Raw genomic sequence first — 21269 nt, forward strand, 5'->3', positions numbered from 1 at the left:
AACAGCAGTTTTATGCACATTCAAGTGACAGCTCCCATATCCTGTAGTCTTCACTTTACTATTTTACTATTTTAAATAGTAAGTCTTTCTTTGAAGCAATCTAGACAGTAGGCTTTCTTTTTTCAAAATAATTGAGTTATTCTGGGGACCCAACAGCCACCTTGGTGATCATTTCCTCAATCTAGTTTCCACAGACTCATGCCACAACAGACAGAACCTCAATATTAAATATTCTCCTCCTTCACTGGGGGTCCCCAAACCCAACTCATCTCCAGTGAGAACCTTGGGTATCAACACATCCCCATGTTGATCTGTCACAGAGGGAATATTTTCAATAGTTACAGGTCATGAATTTATGGTAGGAAATTCCTCAGGCTGTATAGAAAACCTGGTTCAAGAGAACGGAGAGATGGCCCCAGGATATTTAAAAAAGGAGCATCTAGGGGCACCTGAGTGGCTCACTCATTAAGCCTCTGCCTTCAGCTCAGGTCATAGCCCCAGGGTCCTGGCATTGAGCCCCATATCAGGCTCCCTGATCAGTGGGGAGCCTGCTTCTCCCTCACCCTCTGCTGTTCCCCCTGCTTGTGCTCTCTGCCAAATATATAAATAAAATCTTTAATAATAAATAAATAAAGACTATCTAAAGAGCTTACTATTCTAAAAAACAAATTTCCTAGGCAAGAACCCCAGAGGTAGAGAAGTCAATTTTTACAACTTCTAACTACATGACATTTCTGTAAGAAATGAGGACACAGTCCCTGAGCTAAGTCAAGACAAGAGTTACCTGAAAGAACCATTTCTTCCACTCCCTTCTTTTCTAGGTTTCTTTCCCCGGTAAGATTATATAGAGAAATCACTCCTGTTGCCTTTAAAGATCTCAGCATGGTCTCTTTACTTGCTAACATCACCTCAGAGGCAGAAGATCTTGAAATGCACAAAAGGCTACCCTCTACTTTGCTCTGGCACAGGAAAGATTCAGAAAAAAATGCTGATGTGTTCACTTGCATGTGAGTTTCTCCTTCCTGGTTTCAGATGTCCTTCCCTCCCTCAGACAACCACAGATCCCGCCACAGCATCGGGAACGTGAGCTGCCCTGACCTGCCCCTTGCAAGGGAAGGCAGAACACTGATACCTTCTCTTCAACTGAAAGCAGCTCTCACAAATGTATCTGTGAATCTTTGTGCTTCCCCCTGGCCTACTGAGAATCACCTGGAGCACATTGTTAAAGCAGCACTGATGTTTTCACCCTGACAGACTCTGGCAGAGGGCCCAGGTGATGGTGGTTCTTAAAACTCACCACGAGATCTTTACTGTAAATCCAGGCTGATAAGCAATGATGTGCTTTCAAATTTTAATGTGCATAGAAATCACTTGTTCTTCCAGGTTCCACAGAGGAAATGGTGATTCTGCAGGTTTGGAATGGGGTCTGGGAATTGGCATCTTTCGCAAGTTCCTTGTTAGTGCTGATGCTGCTCCCGGGGACCCCCAGTTTCATGGCTACACTGGAGAATGCAGGGACAGCACACGGAGCCCCCCCACACCCACTATTTTATGTCAACACAAACATTTCCTGGTGAGTTCCCAAAAAAGACTATGATCACCATCCTGAGGGACCACATGCTTTCAGACCACTTTAAAGATTAAAGAAAGAAGGCTAGTGAATGCACTAAGTCTGAGTAAGTCTCTTTTTGGAAGAGAACATGTATACATTGATCACTGCAATGTTTATTGATTTACTTGTATTTCCAAGGAGGTTACGGTGCACAGCTTTGGGAACTTCACACATAGGATTTCATCCCCATAATACCCTTCGAGCTGGGCATTAAGTGTCCTGTAATAACCATAAGGATGTAGATACTAGGCCCCACCTATCTGCCTTGTCCTCACTTTCCCTACTGATTTAAAAAAAAAAAAAAAGAAGAAGCTTGTATATAGTAAGAACTAAATAAACATAAATAGAATACAAAAAGAAAGGGAAGATTAGAAGTTCAGAGAGTTTTCATTGTTGTGATTACATTTTAAAACATTTTTTTAGAAGACTATTTATTTGACAGGGGGAGGGGAGGGAAGGAGGGAGCACAAGCAGGAGGAGCAGTAAGCAGGGGGAGAGGGAGAAGCAGGCTCCCTGCTGAGCAAGGAGCCTGACTTGGGGCTGGATCTCAGGACTCTGGGATTATGACCTGAGCCAAAGGCAGATGCTCAACTGACTGATCCACACAGGTGCCTCTGCCATTTTTTTTTTAAAAAGATTTTATTTATTTAAGTTAGAGAGAGAGAGTACATGAAGCAGGGCAGGGGCAAGGGAGAAGCAGATTACCTGCTGAGCAGGAGGCCTGATACTGGGCCCCATCCCAAGACCTAGAGATTATGATCTGAGCTGAACACAGAAGCCCAACCGACTGAGCCACCCAGATAGATGCCCTGTGATTTCATTTTTTAATAGGACAGAAAGATGTTTGAGTTCATAAATAAGAGCAGTTTTCCTAACTGGATGTACTTTGGACACTTCCGTCAACACTATACGATCATTTTAACTCCTACATTCTCCCGAAAATTTGGTGTTACCAATTTTGGGTTTTTGCCGCTTCCAGTCGGCGTCGGCGACGGCGACGAGAGAAGAATTAGGCACAAACAAGTCAGCTGCAAAAGACTGGGAGCAGGGGACAACAGTCGGAAAGGACTGCTGCCGCGAGCAACTCCACAGTCTCACTTTTATTAGATAGAAAACAATAGCCAACAGAAGGATTGATGAAGGTCACACGTTAGTCACTTCTTGCAGGTCAGCAAGGCGGATGGTAATGTTTATAGTTTACCAAACACATTCAAAGGACTCATCTAACTAACAACGAGCACTTCTGGGAAGAGAAAGGAGCGATCACGAAAAAGGGAAGCAGGCGGTTTTCGTTCCACCCTGAGCTGACCGGGCGTTCCCCGGTGCTCGGTGCTCGGGTGCTCGGCTTTCCCGAAGCAGGTGGCGTTCCGCCCTGGGCGGGCCAGGCATCCCCAGCTGCCCAGCTTCACGGTGGTACATCGTCCTTCTCCCCAAAGACCTGTTGTCAGTATCAGTGTTTCTTAAGGCCATATCTAAATGTGCTTGGCAACTAGTAAAGTCCTCCAGGGGTTACAGTTTAAGTAACAAATTGTTCCGAGGGGCAGCAGCAGGTTTTGTTTTGTTTTGTTTTCAAATTTAGCCGTTCTAGAAAATGCAATGTAGCATCTCCTTGTTTCCCTGCGTTCTAGAAGAAATGGCTAAAGAAAATGTGAGATTATATGTATATATAAAATTCAGCCTTAAATAAGAAAAAGGACATCCTTCCATTTGGGACAATGCTGGTGAGCCTGGAAGTTATGCTGTGTGGAATAAGCCAACCCTCAAAGGCAATTATTGTATTATTTCATTATATCTGGAATCTAATAAAGCAGAACTCATCACAAAAGCAGAGTACAACTGTGAGTGCCATAAGCTGTCTGTGGGGGAAGGGAGAGATATTGGTCAAACAGTACAAAGATTCAGCTCTTCAGGATGAATACATTCTGGAGATCTAAAGTACAGCGTGGAGAACACAGTTATGTCTATTATATTTGAAATTTGTTAAGAGTGTATCTTAGATGTTCTCAAAAATTAATTAAAAATTTAAAATCTTAACCATATCAAGTGATGGACATATTACTTAGCTAGGTTGTTATTATCATGTTATCATGTATACATACATATTTATACTTTATAACTTGAGCAACAGCTCAATCTTCAGGAATGGAAAATAGGATTATGGGTAAAATGCTCCTGAAACACAAGATTTAATGGCAAAAAGAAAAATTAAGGAGCTAATATATATAATTTTATATATATATATATATATATATATATATATATATATATATATATATATAAAATATGTAATCCTTTTCTGCATTCATCTGATTCTGGGTTTCAGGAGTTGTGAACACCAGCCCTGGAGAGGTCAAAGCAGCAGCCACTCAGAATCTGATCTCCTCTAATCTGTTCTGGTAAGGGAGGAGATCTCAGAGACCCACCATACCTCGATATAGGCTCAGAAGGGGATTTCATCTGGTCTGGGCTATGGGAGAGCTCGTTATAGGCTCTGATCTCCTGGCCTCTGGGATAACTCCAGCTCTGTCATTCCTAAGCCTGCCCAACAGAAATTTAACTCCCAGAGTTCATATTATTTTAATCTGTTTAGTCACTTTCCTGTCTACTTCATAAACTAAAATAAAAACCAATTTAACACTAACATTTAGAATTTCTGGGACAATTATGTTAGAATTTCTTTTTTTTTTTTTTAAGCTTTATTTATTTGAGAGAATGAGTGTGCACAAGTGAGGGGAGAGGAAAAGGTAAAGGGAGAGGGAGAGAGAATCTCCAGTAGACTCCTCACTGAACATAAGGCCCAACACGGGGCTCAATCCCATGACTCAGATCATGACCTGAGCTGAAACCAAGAGTCAGATGCCCAACAAACTGAGCCACCCAGACATCCCAGAAAACTTTTATTCTTAACAAGAATGTAAAATAAAAGCTACTACTACTGCTAAAAAATGCTTTGGTTCATGGATCATTCATCAGGGGTGAAGCGGAAACTCACACAACACAGAAAGGGAGCTGTCCCAACTGAAGCAAAGTCCCCTGTATACTGCCTCTTCCTTGCACTGATCCTACAATCCTGAATTCAACAATGTATCCATTTGCTCCAGATTAAAGGTTCCCAGATGTAGGGATCATGACTCTTCATGTTTTTCTAATGACCAGATGCCATGGAAACAATCAGTTTCTGTCTGTTTGCATCTCCACACATGCTCAGTGTTCTTTACCACAGCATGAAGAACCTGCAGAAACTCCCATCTGGGTACCTAAGTCATGAACAAAGAATGTATGGGAAATATTTATAGAAACAAATGCACACATAATTTTATTGGTAATTGATACTTAGCTGATTCCTATTTGAATGAAACCTGACAGTGTCTTCAAATGTACTGAATTGAAAATTGTTATCCAAAAACATAAAACATAGAAAAAAAACCCCAAACACAGTAAATTAGTATTATGGTAACTATCACACAAAGGGAAGCATTGTTATGAAATTGCAAAACAAGCATAAGAGAAAAATTAACCCCCCAAATCCTGAAAAAATGTACACCCTTATAATGATGTTTCCACATCGCCAAAAGCAAGAAAAGCAAGGGCAAAAAGGAACTATTGGGATTTCACCAAGATCAAAAGCTTTTGCATAGCAAAGGAAACAGTTAACAAAACCAAAAGACAACTGACTGAATGAGAGAAGACAGTCGCAAATGACATATCAGATAAAGGCCTAGTATCAAAAATCTATAAAGAACTTGTCAAACTCAACACCCAAAGAACAAATAATCCAATCAAGAAATGGGCAGAAGACATGAACAGACATTTCTGCAAAGAAGACATCCGAATGGCCAACAGGCATATGAAAAAGTGCTCAACATCACTCAGCATCAGAGAAATACAAATGAAAACCACAGTGAGATACCACCTCACACCAGTCAGAATGGCTAAAATTAACAAGTCAGGAAATGACAGAGGTTGGCGAGGATGCAGAGAAAAGGGGAACCCTCCTACACTGTGATGGGATTGCATGCTGGTGCAGCCACTATGGAAAACAGCATGGAGTTTCCTCAAAAAGTTGAAGATAGAGCTACCCTATAACCCAGCAATTGCACAACTGGGTATTTACCCTAAAAATACAAATGTAGTGATCCGAAGGGGCATGTGCACTCAAATGTTTATAGCAACAATGTCCACAACAACCAAACTCTGGAAAGAACCTAGATGTCCATCAACAGATGAACAAAAAAAGAAGATGTGGTTCATATATACAATGGAATACTATACAGCCATCAAAACCTGTAAAATTTTGTCATTTGTCACAATGTGGATAGAATTAGGGGGTAATTAAGCTAAGCAAAATAAGTTAATCAGAGAAAAACAATTATCATATGATCCCTCTGATATGAGAAATTTGAGAGGCAGGGCAGCGAGTCATGTGGGATAAGGAGGGAGAAAATGAAACAAGATGGGACCAGGGAGGGAGACAAACCATAAGAGACTCTTAATCTCAGGAAACAAACTGAGGGTCACTGGAAGACCGGGGGTGGGAGGTATGGGGAGGCTGGGTGATGGACACTGGGGAGGGTATGTTCTATGGTGAGTGCTATGAAATGTGTAAGACTGATGATTCACAGACCTGTACTCCTGAAGCAAATAATACATTATATGTTAATTAAAAAAAGAAAAACCAAAGAAAAAGAAAAACCAGAAGAATTTAAAATGGAAAAAAAATGATGTTTCTAAATAGCTACATTTTAAAACTGAGCTTGTGCATCCATGAAAAGCGAGTATTTGAAGCAACAGTATGTGTTATATGACAGTAAAATTGCTCAGAAAATTCATTACAATAAAAAAATGTCCAAATAAAAATTTTACGAATAAAATTTTACGAGGAATTTGTTAACAGAATATTCCCAGTTTTACACCGAATGCAAAGGCTGCAATTCATCCTTTAGAAGCAACAAAAGAAAACAAAACACGATGAGTTGTAAAATATGCTGCTCATCACAGGTATCTAAATAAACATTTAGGTATTAATTATATATTTCAGATATATCTTGAGGAAAGTGGATGAAAATACTAATGATTACATTTATATTTATGAATAAAACATTTTAATAAATGTGGGGATTTTTACTAATTATCTGACTTACTTTTTATAAAACACATGTGCATTGAAGCATGTTCTATCAGAAATTTAGAATCTCAAATCACAGCTGAATTTCAGAGGAAACTAATCAAAAACTGAAAACATATAGGACACAGTCACAGGAAATTCATATAAATAAGACAAAACTAGAAAATCATAGTTTTTAAGAAATATAGTAACTACTGATGTCTGTTGTGATGCAAAAACAGAACCTAAAAAATGCCTTACAGAGGCATTTTCAAAGTTCCTCAGAAAGATGTACGGATTTCCCTAGGCACCCAAAAGTCATAGAAAAGCATCCAGATCACACAGGTCCTCATGGCTATGGAAGAGTCTTTGGCCCTCCCTGTGAATATGATGGAAGACCAGAGGGGCAGAAGCAGAATCTTAGAGGTGTAGGAGCATGGCGACTGTTGGACAGTACTGTCCCTCTGCAATAGCAAGGGAAATGAGCTGAAGATTCTAGGAAATTATTTCCATTCAACCAGAGCTTTCCAAACCACATTTTAAGTTTTGGCTTCCTCCTTGACCTTTGGACCTCACCTGTGTCATCTGCTTCATTCATTTCCACCTACCTGGTTGTACAACTACTGTCTTCCTCTACTTCACATCCCAGGACTTTTTATTCTGCTCCAAAAAGGTACGTAGGTCTGGCTTAGATATAAGCAAGACCTGTTTATTTAAAAAAAAAAAAAAAAAAAAAAAAAAAGGAATATGAGGGTTTTTTTTTTTTTTAAGATTTTATTTATTTATTTGACAGAGAGAGATCACAAGTAGACAGAGAGGCAGGCAGAGAGAGAGAGGAAAGCAGGCTCCCCACTGAGCAGAGAGCCCGATGTGGGCTCGATCCCAGGACCCTGAGATCATGACCTGAGCCAAAGGCAGCGGCTCAACCCACTGAACCACCCAGGTACCCCAGGAATGTGAGTTTTGCTGGAGATTCTCTAATTTGGAGTCTGGTATTGTCCCCAGTAAAAAAGAGAGGACATTACAGAATTCCAGAAAAGGATTTCCCCAAATACTGTTATTTGATAAGATTGAATGGAACAACTGAATGGATTAATTTTTATGACAATTACAGGTTCTGCTAGAACACTAAGAATGACAAATGACAATCATTTTAAACATTTACTAGTCACTAGATAGCATTACAACAGTTTTTCATAAGTTAATGTGAAAAACACACACACTCAAAAATAATTTATGAGATCAAACATAATATTCTTCCTCTTTTATGAGTGTCTTTTGTCAAACATCCAGTAAATGGAAAAAACTAGGTTTTAACCAAGGTCATCAGACCTGGAGTTTATGTGACACGACATACAGGTCTATATATAGAGACTACCTTAAAGCAACGTTACCTAGGGGCCAACGGCAGGCTGTACCAAGATGTGACACTTTGGCATGAAGTGTTTTTTGGGTTAAAGGCGACTGACATCCTGTAAGCTTAAGAGAAATTTTGCTCCTCCTTTAACTATGCAGAAGGATCTATATTGGGGGTCTTCCCCAGAATAAGGGTTGTTATCAGAGATGAATTTTATCTGGGTCACCCATCTGTGTGCCAAGCCAAATATCTAACTACCAAACATCTGTTCTTCTTACTGCTTTGCCAGAACATTCCTTTCTTCAAAGTACCAGACCATTCTTAGTCCAGGATGCTATAAATACTTCTGCCTGACTGACTTTGGGATCTCTGTGTCTGTAGGGTTCCTTTCACTTATGATATTAAATTTGATTTTTCCCCTCTTCATCTGTCTCATGTCAGTTTTGTTCTTAGTCCAGCTAGCAGGACCTTGAAGGTAACAGAAATTCTTGCTCCTTGAAAGTATCAACATAAAATATATCTAATGAAGCCAGCACTGATCTTGTCAGTTCAGATGAGAGGATGTCCCCTGGCACAGCTAGGAACATAGAGCCTAGGCTCAAGGGATGGGAATGGAAGCCACTAGATAACAAGCCATTAATCAGCTCTATCCTCCAGATTTAAGTACCGGATGCACCTACTAAAACTTCTAAGATAAAGAAGAAAGATTATTTTTCTGATTCAAGGTTTTTTGAGATAGAATATACCCTCTAGGGGACCAGGTGAAGTGGCACCAGAACTTATCAAGGAGCATCAGCTAACATGGCCTCATGGGTCTCCAAGCAACAGCATCCACCTTCTCGGGGATAATGAGCCAAATGGTGCCCTTGGTCTCTCGAACAACAGAGTTTGACAGAGGCCAAACAGGAATTTCAGGCAAGGCTTTGCTGGAGCTTATGCTCCAGCACAGACAAAACAGTGTCCTCAGGCTGACTCCCTGAGGAGAGGTCAGGAAGGATTTTTTAAAAGAAACTTGCGGGCGCCTGGGTGGCTCAGTGGGTTGAGCCGCTGCCTTCGGCTCGGGTCGTGATCTCGGGGTCCTGGGATCGAGTCCCGCGTCGGGCTCTCTGCTCGGCAGGGAGCCTGCTTCCTCCTCTCTCTCTCTCTATGCCTGCCTCTCTGCCTACTTGTGATCTCTCTCTGTCAAATAAATAAATAAAATCTTTAAAAATAAAAAAATAAAAGAAACTTGCGTGGAAAAAGAGTCCTAAGCATATAGTGGCAGAAATGTATTAGGACCTGCATACATCATACTTTTTCACTTACTGCTTGTCTAATTAACATATTAAATCTCCACCCCTGGACATGATTTTGGGTATTAGAATGAGGGAAAGAATTGAGAAATTTCAGCACTGTGGTCCATCTTGGCACAATCTGGTTTTGTCCAACCTTCTTAGTGTTCATAATTAGCATACTTCCTCTGAATTCCTTCAACATAACCTGCTTAGGAGGCATAGAGCTTTGGCTTCCCACCAAGCCACACATGCTCCCCTTATGGAGGCAGCCAAAGAATGCTGAACTTCACTGTCAGTATTGAGAGGCCTGATCCATTCTCTGCTCTATCTCATCAAGATGACCCTTGCCCCCAATTTTCCCCTTAAAAATCTTCGCTTGCAAGCTGTCAGGGAGTTCAGGACTTTTGCTCATTAATTTCCCCCCTTCCCTGGTGGTACCGTAATAACAGCTGAAGGAAATATAAAATGGTGGAACTGCTATGAAAAACACTAAGCAGTTTTCTCAACACATTACAAATAAAACCACCCTATGATCCAGTTATCCCCCTTCCAGGTTATATACCAAAGAATTCAAAGAAAGATCTGCAATTGATCTTTGTACATCCATGTCCACTGCAGCTGTATTCACAAAAACCAGTAATAGGTAGAGCCCACACAAATGCCTATGCACAGATGAATGTATAATGGAACACTTTTCCAAAAGGGACAGATTTTGTGACGTGATAGTACTTAGATAAGCTTTTGGGACAGTTTTTTTGTTTTGTTTTGTTTTTTAATTTATTTGACACAGAGAGAGGAATCATAAGTGTACAGAGAGGCAGGCAGGGGGTGGGGGAAGCAGACTCCCCGCTGGGCAGAGAACCCATCCTAGAATCCTGGGATCATGACCTGAACCTAAGGCAGAGGCTTCACCCACTGAGCCACCCAGGCGCCCTGGGGACAGTATGTTAAATGAAATAAAGGAGCCACAAAGACAGATGCAATAGGATTTCACTTTTGTGAGTAATCTAAGACAGTCAAACTCAAAGGAAATTATAGTGATATGTACCAGGGACTTACAGTAGAGGGAGAAAATGGTGGTTATTTAAGATGTCTTAAGTTTCACTTTCACAAAAAGAAAAAAATTTCAGAGATAGTTCACACAGTAATGTGAATACACTTAACAAAACTAGACTGCCCATCTAACAATGGTCTGATGATAAATTTTATGTCATGTGTTATTTTTAACCACAATTAAATTTGTTTAAATGTCTAAAAGAGAATAGATGATGTAATAATCTTCATTTTCAATACTACTTATCTAGACAGAATAGAGCAACCACTGACCATTACTCAAGAATAGAAATAAACAAGAAGTCATGAACAAACCAGATATAATATTTTTATAGACAAAGGCGGACATCATTTTGTTTATAATATACATATAGAGGATACACATTTGAATTAAACCTTAAATTATCTTTAAAGTTACAGAGTTGAAAATTACGATCCAAAATCATAATATACAGGTAAGAACCTAAATTAACCAATATTGGGGATCCTACCAAAAACAAAAAACACATGGTGGTAGCACTGGAACACAAAAGAAAATTTAACAACCCAAATTCTGATTACAACATAGATGTATTACTAAAAACAGTTTCTACTGTAACTATAAATAGTTACATGACTATGAATTATGAACCATAACTGTGAACTCATTAAGAGTACACACTGAATTGAATCACAGGTATGTACTATAATGGAAGGAACTTCACAGGAAATGTATCATGTCCAGGGGTGGAGATTTAATATGTTAATTAGACAAGCAGTAAGTGAAAAAGTATGATGTATGCAGGTCCTAATACATTTCTGCCACTATATGCTTAGGACTCTTTTTCCACGCAAGTTTCTTTTAAGAAATCCTTCCTGACCTCTCCTCAGGGAGTCAGCCTGAGGACACTGTTTTGTCTGTGCTGGAGCATAAGCTCCAGCAAAGCCTTGCCTGAAATTCCTGTTTGGCCTCTGTCAAACTCTGTTGTTCGAGAGACCAAGGGCACCATTTGGCTCATTATCCCCGAGAAGGTGGATGCTGTTGCTTGGAGACCCATGAGGCCATGTTAGCTGATGCTCCTTGATAAGTTCTGGTGCCACTTCACCTGGTCCCCTAGAGGGTATATTCTATCTCAAAAAACCTTGAATCAGAAAAATAATCTTTCTTCTTTATCTATAATATATTATAGACCAGTTTCCTTAAGATACATGCATGCCCTTATGCCCATTGTGACATAAGGTGACAAGGCTCCCCATTCTAAACATTCATCCTAACCCTAAATGAAAGGAAGCCACTCATCTTTGCTTGGGAGTCAAGGCTTTGGAAGTTATTTCCTGTGATCTCCTTATTTGATATAAAAAGTCCTTTGTGTGACAACCCCACCTGGTGTAGTTTCTATCTGAGACTCAGCAAGGAGTGAACTCACGTTCCTTCAGTTGTATTAGGAGAACTGGTTCTGGCTTAAGGGAGTTTCTTGCTTTTATGCAGTAAGATGATTTTCAGCATGGTAATATGCTTGAATGTATTCTCCAACTCTGAGGTAAGAGGATAGCATATGATCCACAAAACCGATATAAATACTGTGTATTTCTCAAAGATAAATTGTAAAATGAAGGCATAGACACAGGCATACACATTGTTGAGTACTGTGTTTATATCATATTATATCATACATTGTTGAGTACTATGTTTATATCATACAGAAATTTTGTCTATTTCTTATATGGAAAATTTTGGTGGGTTACAATTGTACCTATCAAATTCTGAGAATTTCACAACAGTGCATTGGAGATCTTATTAAAATGCAGATTCTGTTCAAGAGTTCTGGGGTGGCATCCTTGTCTGCATTTCTAACAAGGCAGTGGCTTATGGGCCAAGCGATACAGTTTTGAGTTAGGAAGAGGTAGAACTCAAAGGCAAGAAGTTTTGGAGGACTTGGAACTGAGCGAGTTTTATAGCAGTTACAGGTTTCATTAGTATAGCAAGAATGGCAACAGTATTTTTTGAGCATTTGTAGTTATTAGATAGCATTCTAACACTTTTTTATAAGTTAATACAAAATAATAATAATAACCTAAGAAAACATATTTGTTGTTGTTGTTGTTTAAGATTTTATTTATTTATTTGACAGAGGGACACAGAGTAAGTAAGGGAACACAAGCAGGGAGAGTGGGAGAGGGAGAAGCAGGTCTCCCAAGAAGCAGGGAGCCCAACCCAGGCCTCTATCCCAGGACCCTGGGATCATGGCCTGAGCCAAAGGCAGATGCTTAAGGACTGAGTCACCCAGGTGCCCCTATTCTTTTACTTTGATGCAAATATTTTGTCAAACATCCAGTACATAGAAGGGATCAGGTTATTAACCCAACCTAGAGTTGATCTCCAATGACACAGGTTAATGTACAGAGAAGATTCTAAAGCAGTGTTCACAGCAGGTGTCAAACCTGAGAAGAGTGATGGAAACAAGAAGAGATCTACATAAAATCCATCTCCCAGGGCACCTGGTTAGCTCAGAGGGTTAAGCCTCTGCCTTTGGCTCAGGTCATGATCTCAGGGTCCTGAGATCGAGCCCCATGTCAGGCTCTCTGCTCAGCAGGGAGCAGGCTTCCCCCTCTCTCTCTGCCTGCCTCTCTGCCTACTTGTGATCTCTCTGTCAAATAAATAAAATCTTTAAAAAAAAAATTCATCTCCCCTGGGGCACCTGTGTGGCTCAGTCAATTAAGCATCTGCCTTTGGCTCAGGTCATGATCCCAGGGTCCTGGGATCAAGCCCAGAATTGGGCTCCCTGCTTGGTGGAAGGCCTGCTTCTCCTTCTCCCCGTTCCCCTGCTTGTATTCCCTCTCTTGCTGTCTCTATCAAAAAAACAAATAAATAAAATCTTTAAAAAAAAATCAGTCACCCTTTTACATTTTATGCACACACCCATACATTTAAAAAGTAATTATATGATCTCAGGGTCCTGGGTTCAAGCCCCACGTTGGGTGGGGAAACTGTCATGGCAATTTAAATTAAGGAATATTTTCAATGACATAAAATTTATGTTTCTACTTGTGGAAGATGATGCCTCTGTCTTTTAATCACGCTATAAAGACAAATGCACAGAATGATATAAAGAAAATAGCCAGTTTCAGAGTCTAGTATTTTGCTGACAGTTTTTGTTTCATTTGTGCTACGTTATGTTTCAGAATTAAGACACTTGAACATGTTAATTATGTGATCCTTGTTTTCTTTTTCTGAAAATACAAAAAGAGCATGTCTGTGATGTGGGTTGAGTAAAATGGAAATTTACAGGTTCAGGATCACTGTTCCCAGGAGTCATTATCTCCAGTACACAAAAGTGAAGCCTTCATTATCCAGTGGAACTCAGATAAGAAAGGAATTTCCAGGGGTGCCTGAGTGGCTCAGTGGGTTAAAGCCTCTGCCTTTGGCTCGGGTCATGATTCCAGGGTCCTGGGATTGAAAGACCCCTCCCCTAGTAGATAGATAGGATAACTAACCACTTGTTTGCTTTTCTGTAAACCGCTGGCTTTTAGGTATGAAATTAGGTTATCAATTGTGTGATTAATTGCTTATTAATTGCTCTTTTGCCTTTCTCTAGCCGCGTGGCTTATAGAAATAATAGAGACGCCATGATGGCATTCCTCCCTTCCCCCTTCTTGTTCCCCTTCCCCACCTCTCCTTTCGCGCGCGCAGGCCCTCATAACCAATCAGCTTGTGCCCCCCTTCCCGCTGCTCTCTTCGGGGGTCCCTGAAACCAATCCGCAAACTCCAAGTATGCCTTTTTCAAAAGTTCAAACTGTCCACCAACCAGTTGCGCCCCACCCAAAACTTGTTTGTACCTTCCTATAAAAGACCCCACTTCACTCCGGTCGGTGTGCTCGGTTAGCTGGAGCTGCCGACCACCCGCCGGTACCTGCGTGACAATAAACCTCTTGCTGTTTGCATCCAGTGGCAGTGTTGGATTCTTGGGTAAGGGGATCCGCGGGTCTTTCAGGATCAAGCCCCGCATCGGCTCTCTGCTCTGCGGGGAGCCTGCTTCCTCCTCTCTCTCTGCCTGCCTCTCTACTTGTGATCTCTGTCAAATAGATAAATTTTTTAAAAAATCTAAAAAAAAAAAAAAAAGGAATTTCCAATTTAATTGTGAAGGCTTCTTCACATCTTTCAGAAAATCCACCTCACACCCGCATGAATGATAAAAGGGAAAATATTAACATTATAGAAGAGCAAGGGCAGCGAGCACCAAGCCAAGTAAACAAAATTATCAACTTTAAGGAAGCAAAGTGGTATCAGCACCTGAGACCCACAGGACACATTATCACTACTGTGTTCTTGTGGCCCCCCAAAGTAAATCAGAAGATTAATCTAATTATGAGAAAACAGTAGATTTATGCACATTTTAAGCCACATATAGTTCCCATATCCTATAATATCTAGCGTATTTTATTTATTTTTAAAGATTTTATTTGTCAGAGAGAGAGAGCATGGAAAGGAGAGCCGGCGGGAGGGCAGCAGGCAGAGGGTGAAGCAGACTCCCCTGAGCAAGGAGCCAGACGTGGGACTCGATCCCAGTACCCTGGGATCATGACCTGAGCTGAAGGCGACAGTCGCTTAACCAACTGAGCCAACCACGCATCCCTGTCTAGCACATTTTATTATTACTATTATTATTATTATTACTAGCATATTTTAAATAGAGCATCTTTTCTTGAATTCTAAGGAGCAAGAGTCTGTTTCTTTTCCAAAACTTATGGAGTCATCCTGGGCCTCATATCCAACCATTCTGCTTATTTGTGCATTTAATTAATTTAATTAATTAAATATTAATTAATTTAATAAATTAATTTAATTAATCCTGGAGCTCACAAGGCATCCAGATAGAATCTAAATGTGAAATGCTCTCCTTGATGGATATCCTAGATCTGACCCCTATCCACAAGAGAAATCATGGAACCAACGCTTTCTCCTGTGGATCTGTCACAAAGGGAGTATTTTCAATGGTTCTGTTATGGAACCTGGACTGGATCCTGATGAAACCAAGTGGCACTCGGAGACTCTGGAGGATCAGAGGTTTATTTAACACCGGTGGGCTCAGAGGAGGCTGTTCTCCAAAGGTCTGAGCCCCAAGCACAAGCAGGGAGCACAATTTACACCCTTCTACTTCTGCATTCTTGGTACTATTGGCACATGCGGGGGACATGGGGTAGGGAAGTAAAACCTGGAAGGACTTTGAGACGGGTTAGAATTTCCTTGCTGGCTTGGTCGGCCATCTTAGAGCACAGTTTTTCCCTTATCAGTTCCAGGACATTAATTCAAAGTGACAGTTGTCACCCTATTGAAAGCCAGGTTGGAGAGAAGGGAGAAAAGCCTCTGAAATATAGTAGAGAAGTGTTCTAAAGACCTAAACTTGAGTATTACTTTTTAAAAAGTTTTAAAATATAGGTGAAGGGGCATCTGGCTTGCTCAGTCAGTGGAGCGTGTGATTCTTAATCTTGGAGTTGTGAGTTTGAGCCCGACACTGGGTATAGAGATTCCTATAAAAATCCTTAGAAAGTAAGTGAAAACACTTGTGAGGCAGATACATCAGAACCAGAGAAATCAGTATTTACAATTTCTATATGCATGTAAATCCAGGAGGAAAAGATAACATGGCCTCTGACCTGGGAAGCAAGGCTTACCTGAGAACTGGCCATTTCTTCTTTTTACCTCTTCTGGTCCTTTAGATTTCTTTCTCACAAGGTATTTTTGGAGAAATCACAGCTGCATCAGGAGAAAATGCCTTTAAAGTCACTAACAGAGTTCCTGCAGACTGCTAGGCAGTGGGCTGGATTTGCAGATGTAGAAAAGGCCCAATTTCCTAATCCTCTGTGTCAGGAGCTATTCAGAAACTATGAGCTCCTACTTGGAGACCAATCTCTGACTTTTTCTTCTGTCTTCACGAACTTCCATCCCACAGACACCCACAAATTCAGTTTCAGCATAGGAACTAAGTGCTGCACGGACCTGAGCCTCCCAGACTCACATAGCAGAGACCCTGTTACCTCCCCATGGGCCAAAGCCCACGTGTTTAATCCTGGCCTGAGAATCACCTGGAGCCATTAATTAATACAATGCTGTTGTTTTCACCCAAACCAATTGACAGAATTGGGTGGGGGTGGGGCAGGGTGGGGGGTGGTAGGCACCAACTATGATTGTTTTTGAAACTCCACACATGATCCAGATTGTTACTTCTCCACTGCTCAGTTTCTGGAGACCGACACCTTCTCCCTCTTTCTACTATGCAGAGGGAGACACCCTTACAAACGGAGCTTTTGCCTTATAAAAATGCAAATGTCTCTTTCAAAAGGAAACTTTTACTGGGTTTCAGAGTTTTTCCTTTGCTCTTTCTTTAAAATAACCAACTAAAATAATTCTTACACCAGACAGACCTATTTTGAGATGACAAATTCTGCTCTCCTTCCAGTAGGTAAATGTTTATTTTCATAAGGAACAGCCACACAGTTTTCTAAAGCAAATGTACAATTTACCCTCCCAACAGCAATATATGAGATTTTTAGTTCTTCAACATTTTCAAGGAAATTTGGTGTTACCCTTTTCTCTTTATTTTAGCCATTCTAGAAAATATTAAGTGGTTTCTCACTGGAAAATACAAAGTGGTCTTGCTATATTTGTCTTGGTGACTGGGATGAATGTGTAGGAAAAGAAACTTTGTTCTTTGCATCTAGATTCTTTGGCTGGTCTAATGATCAAACTAACAAAATATAGATTCACGGGACAAAGACAAATTTAATTTTTTATTACAGGAATCCCAAAGATATGGGGCTCAAAGATAGGCAACTGATGCTTAAATGCCATTCTGACCTAAGGAGAAGGGGATGGTAGGGATTTACAATTTCAAAAGGGGGGGGTACATTCACAGGAGAAGGGAAATAACAGATGTTTGGAAAAAAATGTTTGCCACACCAGGCAGGTAACTCTTCCTGGTATAAAAAATTATCTCTGGTATTAGCTATCTTCCTGGCAGAGGTCTCCCATCTAATTTCCTCTTGGTATATATATGTATCAGCCTCAGAAAAGAGGAAAATCCTTCTACTTGCAGCAACAGAATAAAACTGGAGGAGACATTTGTTAGGTTAAATAAGCCAAACAGAAAAAAAAAACAGATACTGTATTAAATCACATATGCACTGATAAGGTTTGGAGTGGTAGGGTCTGGAGCCAATGGCCAAGAAAGAATTCTTGAGAAGTCTTTGGTGCAAAGGGTGGTTTCATTAAAGCATGGGGACAAGAAAGAGCTGCACTGGGGTTGTGAGGAATGACTGATTACACAAGATTTCTATCCTATGGAAGGGACTGTGATGTTAGGGCTCCAGGAAATTGAGTCTATAGGTTTCCAGAAGTTTCGCTATTGATAAAATTGCCTTTTTATTTTTTTCTTGTAAATAATTAAGACAGTTGCAAACTGATGGATACTCCAGTCCTTCATGACAGTGATTTTTATCAGTTAACCACTTGTTTTTCCATTCTTTATTCTAGACCAGCCAGTGCCCTGAATGTGGCAATCATTTCCATTTTGTAGCTGGGGCACAGGGGGTTCCCAAATGGACCAGGTTTTGGCCACTGGCCCCTGACAAAATCCAAAGGCAGAAAAACAAGTGGTGGTGAGACAAGAAAGGGATTTACTGCTGCTGCCCCTCGGAACAATTTGTTACTTAAACTGTAACCCCTGGAGGATTTTACTAATTGCCAAGTACATTTAGATATGGCCTTAAGAAATATATATACTGGCAACAGGTCTTTGGGGAGAAGGACGATATATGACCGTGAAGCTGGGCAGCTGGGGATGCCCGGCTCGCTCAGGGCAGAATGCCGCCCCTTCACAGAAGCCGGGCAGCCGGGAATGCCTGGTCAGCTCAGGGTGGAACGAAAACCGCCTGCTTCCCTTTTCCATTATTGCTCCTTTCTCTGTCCGCAAGACGTGACTAACGTTTGACTTTCATTGGTCCTTCTGTTGGCTATTGTTTCTATCTAATAAAGGTGAGACGATGGAGTTGCTCGGGGCAGCAGTCTTTTCAACTGTTGTCCCCTGCTCCCAATCTCTTGCAGCTGACTTGTTTGTGCCTAATTCTTCTCCAGTTGCTGGCTGGAAGTGGCAATTTATTTTGGTGAGGCCAAAGGGGATATATGCAGGTGGGCAAAACTCTAATTTCCAAACATTTGCTTTTCTAATCATCCTGTGAGATGCATTCCTTCCTTCTGAAACGCTAGATCCTTACCCCCTTCTCCTTAATCCAGAATGACTTATACATTTCATTCTGTCAAATTTCCATGTCTATGTGGTATTCCCCATAGGTATGCCATTACATTTGTTTTTCTCATGTTACTCTGTCTCACATCAATTTGATTTTTTCCCCCAATTTGATTGGGGGAAAGACTCCAGCTAGAAAGACTCTTGAAGGAGACACAAATTCTTGCTTCCCAACAGTGGTAATTGAATGTTTGTCCTGCCAACAGATGGGTCACTCAGATAAAATTTATCTCCTATAATAACTCTTATTTTAGAAAGAGCCCCCAACTTAGATTCCTCTATATGGTTAAGGAACAAAAGTTTCTCTTGAGCCCACAAGATCTCAACTGCCTTCAGGTCCAAATAATCCACATGCCAAAGTGGCACATTCTGGGGTGGTGGGCCTGTCCCAACCCTTTTCAAGGCACCAAATCTAATGAGAAAGAAATCAAGGCACCAAACCATACAATCTTTGCTCCCATATATCTGCTTTTGGACTTCAGCAAAATATTAGCATCTACCATTAAGACACAGGAGGCAGCCCAAACCTGCTCTAATCTGCTCAGGGGGAAAAGCCCAGAGTGCAGCCAGACATGGAAAAGCTTCAGTAAGAGAGGATTCTGGATGGAGCTGGGAGGCAAAGGCAGGTTCTAGGCTTCCCTGCCTATGGGATGGATTATTTCCAGTTCTGTCTTCCTAAATTTTTTTTTTAAGATTTTATTTATTTATTTGACAGAGAGAGATCACAAGTAGACAAAGAGGCAGGCAGAGAGAGAGAGAGAGGAAAGCAGGCTCCCTGCTGAGCAGAGAGCCCGATGCGGGACTCGATCCCAGGACCCTGAGATCATGACCTGAGCCGAAGGCAGCAGCTTAACCCACTGAGCCATCCTGTCTTCCTAAATTTACCTAGCAGAAGCTTTGTATGATTGTATTCTACTTAAGCCAATTCCCTGTCCATTTTATAACATAAAATAAGTAATTTAATATAAACACTTAAGAGTTTTCTTGGGCGCCTGTGACCCCACAATCTTAACCACTTAACCATTTGTTGTAGACTGAAAGTCTCTGGATGGTAGGGATCATGGCTCTTCATCTCTGTTCTTCCAATGATTATATTAAATAGAAACCATCACTTTATCAGTTTGCATTTCTAAGCCTCCTCAGTGTTCATCACAGTACAAGGTACCTGACTCCTACTTCAGTGCCATGAAGGAGATTCCCTCTATGGGGAAAGAAGAGGACCCCAAATGACTCACTCCAGCTCCTTTGAGATGGAAGCAAATTCAAATTCTGTTGTCATCCTGCCCCAGTCAGCACAGGACATTCCCTCAAATCCCAAGTCTCTGGTGCTGGAGGGAGTGTCCCCAGTTAGACCAACCAGATGCCCCCAAAGTGATATAAAGGAGAGAAATGCAAGCTAGGTCTGTGGCATCTGCTAGGTTGAGATCACCCTTGGACACAGTTGTGATATTACCTTTCCCTGAGCAAGACACTCTTATGTAAGATGTCTCTACTCCACTAACAGTTTACACAGAGGTGTAAATGTCATGGCTCTGGGTATTTTCTGAGTCCTGAACTCCCATGGCTAGGGATCTTCTCCCTTCTTGACATAACTCAGGGCAGGGAATTTGTCCCTGAAAAGTGCTGCTTTTGATGCCTGTGCTTTTTGGCATTGAACTGACCATCAGGAGCACCTCAGACAGCTGCATCTAGTCACTGGAAGAAATCTGGACAACACTGAGGTCCCACTCCAGTGTGGGCCTTTGGTTTTTTTGTCTTCGTTCATCCCTCAAACTCAAGAACACAGTATCTCTCCTGAATTATCTGCATATCCTCAGACAGAATTCTTGCCTTCTTTCATGAATCCCAAGTGCAGAACAGGCTCTGTGTGCAGATTCCAGGTGGGATCGTACCTCTGTCTTTGTGGTTGTTAGAGTGATAGGAGGGAACCCAGAGGGGAGATGATGCTCTAGTGTATCTTGACAATCCCCAAGCGGTGGATTCAGAATTTGGAGCTGCAGTACTAGTTCTCTGCAGGGGTAGGGGAGCAGCAGGCACCTCTGCACATGTGTAGGCATTTGGACAAGAGATGGAGGCAACTCAGATTCTCACACCAACTTGGTGCACACGCTTGTCTCCTTGGGATTCCCAGGCCCCATTGTCTGAATCTGTTTAAGGTCTGTACATTAGAAGGAGCTGGAACTGCTGATTGCCACCCTGTGATGTTGTTTCCATGGGAATCTGGTCTAATTTTGCTCTAGCAGAGACAGAAGGACTCATATAGATGAGACACCTTCCTGCATGAAGACTTTGGGGCATCCAAACTCTGTGCTGCACAGCTGTAGGTTAGAGATGGAAGCCCAAAAGGGAACTGGGTGGTGGTGGGAGATAATCTGTCAAATGACCCTCCAGAGGGTTTTTTTTTTTTTTAAGATTTTATTTATTTATTTGACAGAGATCACAAGTAGGCAGAGAGGTAGGCGGGTGGTGGTGGTGGTGGTAAGGGAAGCAGGCTCCCCGCTGAGCAGAGAGCCTGATGTGAGGTCAATCCCAGGACACTGAGATCAAGACCTGAGCCGAAGGCAGAGACTTTAACCCAGTGAGCCAC

The 21269-nt window shown here is 41.3% G+C and overlaps 1 long non-coding RNA gene across 1 annotated transcript in view; it reads left to right on the forward strand.

Annotated features, from left to right (window-relative positions):
• The first annotated feature begins 2801 nt into the window (after positions 1 to 2801).
• LOC309852832 overlaps positions 2802 to 21269 on the forward strand; it is a 642903-nt gene continuing 624435 nt past the window's right edge. Inside the window, exon 1 of the long non-coding RNA XR_014305417.1 lies at positions 2802 to 2934. This is a non-coding gene — a long non-coding RNA (uncharacterized lncRNA). The remainder of the gene's footprint in view (positions 2935 to 21269) is intronic.

The sequence above is a fragment of the Mustela nivalis genome (assembly GCF_964662115.1).
Source record: "Mustela nivalis genome assembly, chromosome: 18".
NCBI lineage: Eukaryota > Metazoa > Chordata > Mammalia > Carnivora > Mustelidae > Mustela > Mustela nivalis.